Below are 7882 nucleotides of genomic sequence, written 5' to 3'. Positions count from 1 at the left end.
GCAGAAAAGTCTGTCAGTAAAAAAAAATGCCTACGGCCTACCCAAACCATTGTTTTCCATTCGTGGTAGATGGCGCTGTAATCGACAAATATCAACTCTGCTGGTTTTTGCATTTAAGACACGAAGCATTTGATTCTACATTTCATTTACGATGCAAATGTAAACCTTTGTATTCTAAAGGTACATACCGATCTTCAGACGTTAATTGAGTATGTTGCAAATGTGTACAATGCAAATAATATGGCTAGACATTTCTGGCAAATAAGCTACTTGTATGGTAACGTTGTCTTATGTTTCCTACGGGGCTGGCTGTGGTAGGTGCCCAAACCACCTGAATGGTTCAATTCGGTCGCCTCTCTCGAACCCCGCCAACAGGGTGTGCGTTTCCATCCAACCGCTGTAAATCTCACGCTGGCCGCTACGCGGAATACAAACCACAACCTTTGTAATAAGTTAAAATGCCCCCGAGGTGATAATGACAGGCCCACCTGCCGTGGATACTTAACGAAATCAAGCACTCCAACGGTGAGCGGCAAAGGCGCTTACCGATATTAAGCATCCCAATGGGAACAAATTACTATTGCATCAAAGATCTTGTTCTTGGATCACGTTAAACGTCGATTTTAACCAGACATTGAAATCGCAAACCATATTACACTCTACAGTCTCCAATTTTCAACAGTCAAGTTGGTATGTACAGGGCGACTCCAGACGCACCTTCGCTGAGCATTCGGGCTCAGTTCGAAGCGGGGCTCAAGACTGGAGACAGCTCTACCCCAGCCCATGAGATTCCAGGCCGAAGACGTTTGTAGCACCTCATTTATATGGTACACAACGTGTAAAAGTAAATGTCACTATTTGATATTTTAGTACGACAAAGTGTACCAAAAACGACGCACTCCACATACATGATCACTGTGCCGTAGCACTGAAAAGCTATGGTTTCAGAGCAGTCACGTTATAGCACTGAAAGCATCAAACAAATGGCTCTGAGCACTATGGGACTTAACATCTTAGGTCATGAGTCCCCTAGAACTACTTAAACCTAACTAACCTAAGGACATGACACACATCCATGCCCGAGGCAGGATTCGAACCTGCGACCGTAGCGGTCGCGCGGTTCCAGACTGTAGCGCCTAGAACCGCAAGACCACCACGGCCGGCAAAGCATCAAACAGGAGGCCTTTGACTACTAATATGTAGTTTCCCGTAATTTTATTATAACAAATCTTAACTAAAAAGTCTCGTTTTCGACGGATCCTCAATTTGCTGACAGTTTGAAAAAGCTTATATTCATACCATATACGATGTTATTGTTGTGGTCTTCAGTCCGGAGACTGGTTTGATGCAGCTCTCCATGCTACTCTATCCTGTGCAAGCTTTTTCATCTCCCAGTACCTATCTGCAACCTACATACTGAATCTGCTTAGTGTATGCATCTCTTGGTCTCCCTCTACGATTTTTACCCTTCACGATGCCCTCCAATACTACATTGGTGATCCCTTGATGCCTCAGAATATGTCCTACCAACCGGTCCCTTCTTCTTGTCGTACCACAAACTCCTCCCCAATTCTATTCAGTACCTCCTCATTAGTTATGTGATCTACCCATCTAATCTTCAGCATTCTTCTGTAGCACCACATTTCGAAAGCTTCTATTCTCTTGTTGTCTAAACTATTTATCGTCCATGTTTTACTTCCATACATGGCTACACACCATACAAATACTTTCAGAAACGACTTCCCGACACTTAAGTCTATACTCGATATTAACAAATGCTCTTCTTCAGAAACGCTTTCCTTGCCATTGCCAGTCTACGTTTTATATCCTCTCTAATTCGACCATCATCAGTTATTTTGCTCCGTAAATAGCAAAACTCATTTACTACTTTAAGTGTCTCATTTCGTAATCTAATTCCCTCAGCATCACCAGATTTAATTCGACTACATTCGATTATCCTCGTTTTGCTTTTGTTGATGTTCATCTTATATCCTCCTTTCAAGACGCTATCCATTCCGTTTAACTGCTCTTCCAGCTCCTTTGCTGTCTCTGACAGAATTACAATGTCATCGGCGAACCTCAAAGTTTTTATTTCTTCTCCGTGGATTAATTCCTACTCCGAATTTTTCTTTTGTTTCCTTTACTGCTTGCTCAGTATACACATTGAATAACATCGGGGATAGGCTACAACCCTGTCTCACTCCCTTCCCAACCACTGCTTCCCTTTCATGCTCCTAGACTCTTATACCTGCCATCTGCTTTCTGTACAAATTGTAAATAGCCTTTCGCTCCCTGTATTTTACCCCTGCCACCTTTAGAATTTGAAAGAGAGTATTCTAGACAACATTGTCAAAAGCTTTCTCTAAGTCTACAAATGCTAGAAACATAGGTTTGCCTTTCCTTGATCTATTTTCTAAGTCGTAGGGTCAGTATTGCCTCACGTGTTCCAACATTTCTACGGAATCCAAACGGATCTTCCCCGAGGTCGGCTTCTACCAGTTTTTTCATTCGTCTGTAAAGAATTCTCGTTAGTATTTTGCAGCTGTGACTTATGAAACTGATAGTTCGGTAATTTTCACATCTGTCAACACCTGCTTTCTTTGGGATTGGAATTATATAGAACCAAATGGGGCTGGACATGACAGGCAATTGGAGAAACGGAAAAAGAGAGTGTGTGTGTGTGTGTGTGTGTGTGTGTGTGTGTGTGTGTGTTTGTGTGCGCGCAGAACGGTACGTTAGTTAAGAGCAGCTCTGGAACAGCAGTGTCGCTGCCGGAAGGTAGCAGAAGATAAAGCTGGCCGAGTTATCAGCGCTATGCTGTGTTCTGCAGGAAGCGGAAGTACACTCTGACTGAAGGGCACTCCGTGTCCAGGTTTAGTGGCACACTTTACCGCCGTCTCCCTACTGGTCGCCTACTTCGGCAACAGGTTCGCAAGCATCGTATTGAGCACCTTTTGCACGAGCGACTATGGTGTCTCATTTTGATGATGATCGAGAAACAGTACAGCTGTATTCAGTCACATCTGTTGTGGTACGGGCTATTTAGTTCGTCAGAACATCATGAGATTCTCGAGTTGTGCCAATATGACGATATGAGAGGCGTAGTTGTCTTATGTAACGGTAGAGCCAAAACCCACCAAAAAATGTTCAAAATGTGTGAGATCTTATGGGACTAACTGCTAAGGTCATCAGTCCCTAAGCTTACACACTACTTAACCTAAATTATCCTAAGGACAGACACACACACCCATGCCCGAGGGAGGAATCGAACCTCCGCCAGGACCTGCCGCACAGTCCATGACTGCAGCCCCTTACACTGCTCGGCTTATCCCGCGCGGCCAAAACCTACAAATGAAGACCACATAAACATACTGAAGGCTGTCTGGCAGTAGCATGGCGAGGATTAAGTCCATGCGGTACGGCATGATACCTACACTAGCCTGGAGTCTCTCATTCTGTTCAAGGATCTCCACCTCTCTCTGCGTTCACTTGCTTCCTTACTTTAATTGCTTGGCTTGTACGCTCAGCTCATTCCGAACATTTTCATTACTAATCATATCATCATCTTGTGCAGCGCCTTACTCACCTCAACGATCTCGCTTCTTTATTTTGCTCTGTCTGTTGATTTATCCAGCTACCACTTCCATACAATAGTAATGCTATGCCTCGTGTTTTTTTTTTTTTTTTTTTAGGGTTATTTCTCTGCCTAAAGTTTCGTCTCCTAATGCTCGAGACATCGTCAGAGACTATAAACACGTAGATAGCAGTTTCCAACTTATACCTGTGAGTTATAATTAAAGCATAGCTGCTTATGGAGGTCCAGTGTGAGCTGTAATTATTGTATGGCAGCGAAATTTGGTAGATATACTAATGCGTTAATGCGGAACCGACTTAGGCTGGAAAAAATTAGTTCCAATTTTGGCCACCAGTTGCAAATCTGGTGCAATGCAGCACCTAGTCGCCTCCGGTGCTCATACTGAACAAATTGTGTAAGGGTAGTTACTAATAAAATCAACATTAAGCTTTTCTCACTTGTTTAACCTCTTCTGCCCAACGTCCCATTCCTAATTCTTTACATCTAGAAACAATTCTACATGTGTTTCTTGCATTCACAGCGCCAGATTTGCTCCTGGTAGCCAATACTGGAACTGACTTTTCTTCCCCAGCGTAAATCGGTTCAGCATTAACGTATTAGCTTATCTACCAAGAGGAATTCGTGGCGGGCCGCATCAAACCAGTCAGAAGAATGATGACCCAAAAGAAACCAAGTTTCGTTGGCATACGGAAATTACAGCCCACACTGAGTTACTGCACTTTAATCACAACCATCCGATATGTACCCGCGCCACTGAAGGTTAGTGACGTCATCACACCGCCGCCTAACTTCGCAGAGACCCGACGACTTGTAGTTAAGGTCCACAACTTACCTAATTCCATATTTGTTGATCCATTATGGGCTGTAGGACAACGGCTGGCACTTATTTCTTGATACAATAACTTACCAACATCCGTATGTATTGTAGAAATTTATTTTTTTAACTTCTTATATGCTACCAGTTTCGGTAGTACATTGATGCCATCTTCCAGTCCCACACTTCATAGTCGTAAAATCGCTATACACGGAGGGAGCCATAAAACAGGATACGCGAATCAAATCGCTATGCAACAGCTCTTGGTGGCCAGGCGACACAGACTGGGGCGGTTTGCAAACATTATTGCATCAAGAGATATCTAATTTCAGTCCTCCTTTTCTGTAACGGGGTAGCCTTTTTTGACGACTTCAGAAAACCGATTCTTTTTATTGTTTTATTTATTTGCTTAAGGGGCTCCGGAAAGGCTCAAAATCATGAAAAGTTCAATTTTTACTTTTTTGCGTTTTCTGAATCTGCAGACTATTACCTTTTAATAGATATATAATTTATTCAATTCCAAAGACTACAATTATTTTTAAATTTTTTTTGAAATGTGTTCTACATGGGCGTGACCCACTGTGGCGCTGTTAAACTGCTGTCAAATGGTGTTATTATTAACGTCCGTGTTCATCAGGTACATTTTAGTGATGTGAGATAAAGTATGTGTTGTGGCTAACCTGTGATGGTTCAATATATATCGCTGGTGTGATTGTCGATTGTTTCATGTTTATTTACTCTGTCGTTATCTCGAAAATATTCGTAATTAATTCTGTTTCTTGAGTCTCTGTTTTGTTGAAGTATAATAATGAGTAAAAGTAAAGTTATTAGAAATCCTCTGAAGGCTTTTAAGAAAAGGAGAAATGTTGGAAAGCCAAAGGTATGTGTTATTACTGTAAACAATAAAGACGATAACCAAGTGAGTGAACCTAACCTCTCAAGTACACCTGCCCATAGCAGTCAAAGTGGGAAAGAAAGTACTTCACAGAAGAAGCTTGGTTCAACGAGTGAAAACTATGAATGTTTTATGGGCGAATCGGATGTGAATGAAATATTAGATATGTCGGTTCTCAAAGGAATTTTTTCAAACTGTGTAAGATGTATTCATTGTAGTGAAGTTGGTCTGGAACTCTCCATAATAAAGCACGTAGGACTTGCTAGTGAAATACAACTGAAATGTGATAAGTGTTCATACATGACCACCTTTTGGAACAGCGTTGCAGTAACTGCAACTGAACAAAATGGTAGCAAAATCTACGAACACAACAACGAGCGATGCTTGCTTTAGACAAGGAACGCCTTCGGGCTGCAGACAGGGCTGTAAAGAGTCTAGAAATACAAGCAAGAGTAAACAGGAGGAGGAACAAGAGGAAGCTGGAGGAGGAGTTTGCAAAGATAATCCATCCTATGGACCTGGAATGCACTAAAAAGTTAATCCAATCTTTGTCGCTCGATTCCCAAAACTTTTATTTTCTCATACTAATTACATGTTCTCTAAGGATCTTCCAAACATATTTGTTTCAAACTTTCAGTAAATGTTACACAGTACCTTCTGCGCAAAAAAATGTTGTGAATTTTCATTACAATTGAAAAAAAATCATCTTTAATGACTGAATTAAAATTTTGTAAAATCCCTGTGTTAAGTTGTAGCCCATATTCCAATAAATAATCTGTAAAAAGTTCAACTTCCTACCTCAAATACTTTGTGAGGAAAGATGTAATTTATAAGCGTTATTTTAACATTGCAAGTATAGGGCGTTCCGGAACCCCTTAAATGGTTTCGACGATGTCTATTTTATGGCAATGTTCGGGCTAAGTTCTCGAGAATCTCAGTTACCGAGTTTCACGGCGATTTGTCAAAAGGTATCTCCGAAAACCATTCACAGCGGAAGAAAGAAAGCCGACATCTCGGCCAATGTAGCAGCATGTAATTTCCACGACGGCCCAACACGCATTATTGAAAGCATGAAAGTGCTCGAACTTCATATCCGACCAGCCTGTTACAACTTCTGCACAGAAACGGACGAAAAGCGTGTCGAGCGGGCAGAGTAACTCAGCGGATGACAGAGGCTGCCAAACAGAGCCGCAGGACCACCACACTCACAAAGGAGGAGGAGGACCTGCTTTAGGAATCCTGGGATCGCTGACTTATGGTGTGTCTAACTACAAAAAATGCAACCCAAAACTTTAAACGCGTTTTCCCCGAAACCGTATTTTTCAAATTGGCGCGAAACATAACTTTAGAACGACGCATACTACTTTGATCGGAATTTGATGCCAAGATTCTAAATTGAATTCTCTATCAGTGTGTGTGCAATGGCCTTGCCGCAGTGGTAACACCGGTTCCCGTCCGATCACCGAAGTTAAGCGCTGTCGGGCTGGGCTAGCACTTGGATGGGTGACCATCCGGTCTGCTGAGCGCTGTTGGCAAGCGGGGTGCACTCAACCCTTGTGAGACAAACTGAGGAGCTGCTTGATTGAAAAGTAGCGGCTCCGGTCTCCGAAACTGACATACGACCGGGAGAGCTGTGTGCTGACCACATGCCTCTCCATATCCGCATCCAGTGACGCCTATGGGGTGAGGATGACACGGCGGACGGTCGGTACCGTTGGGCCTTCGTGGCCAGTTCCGACGGAGTTTAGGTTTTAGTTTTATCAGCGTATGTAGTCGCTTGCGATATCCTGAAGAGTCTATTTTCAGTGCACGCTTCTGTCTCGTTGTTTTGGGCGAAAAACATATTTCCTTTAACGCCCCTCCGTTTTGTTAGAACTCAATATTTTTAAGTTACCCTACGCATGGTGACAACGAAATATTTTAAAATGACTTATAGAAAATTACCTTGGACAAGTCGAATAAGAGGGTTCGGGAATTTCCGTCGATGACAAATGTTTCGGTTGCAAGAGGGCATTCCACCTGGTGCAGTTGTCACAAGGAGCGTCCGACGTGAACATAGAAATCAGTTTTTAAAGGCAAAAGAACAAAAACAAAGAAACTACATCATCAGATTTAGCATTACTTTTTACTTTACCAGAGAAAAATCATAAAACACCTATTTGTCAGGCGTTCAATGTCGGCCGCTGTGGCCGAGCGGTTCTAGGCGCTTCAGTCCGGAACCGCGCGACTGATACGGTCGCAGTTTCGAATCCTGCATCGGGCATGTTGTGTGTGATGTCCTTAGGTTAGTTAGATTTAATTAGTTCTAAGTTCTAGGCGACTGATGACCTCCGAAGTTAAGTCGCATAGTGCTCAGAGCCATTTGAACCATTTTTTCACGCGTTCAAGGATAGCTACCCTAGCAAAGTTGTTTTCGTGCTTTTGAATTTCTGTGGCCCCTTTGCACATCCACCAAGTATTTATTCAGTTTGGATAAAAAGGTAACGTTGGAGAAATGAATTTGGTGGTTTCCTGGTGACAGCGCATTATATGCTGCTGACGATTCATCCATGATTCCCCACACGAAAATTGTCCTTGT

General features: G+C 42.6%; 1 pseudogene; it reads left to right on the top strand.

Annotated features, from left to right (window-relative positions):
* Nucleotides 1–6721: 6721 nt before the first annotated feature.
* On the top strand, nucleotides 6722–6839 carry LOC126232392 (5S ribosomal RNA; annotated as a pseudogene).
* The last annotated feature ends 1043 nt before the right edge of the window (nucleotides 6840–7882 follow it).

The sequence above is a fragment of the Schistocerca nitens genome, unplaced genomic scaffold (assembly GCF_023898315.1).
Source record: "Schistocerca nitens isolate TAMUIC-IGC-003100 unplaced genomic scaffold, iqSchNite1.1 HiC_scaffold_468, whole genome shotgun sequence".
NCBI classification, from domain to species: Eukaryota; Metazoa; Arthropoda; class Insecta; order Orthoptera; family Acrididae; genus Schistocerca; species Schistocerca nitens.
Note: the sequence above shows the minus strand (reverse complement) of the source record. Positions and strands in the feature narration are given on the sequence as shown.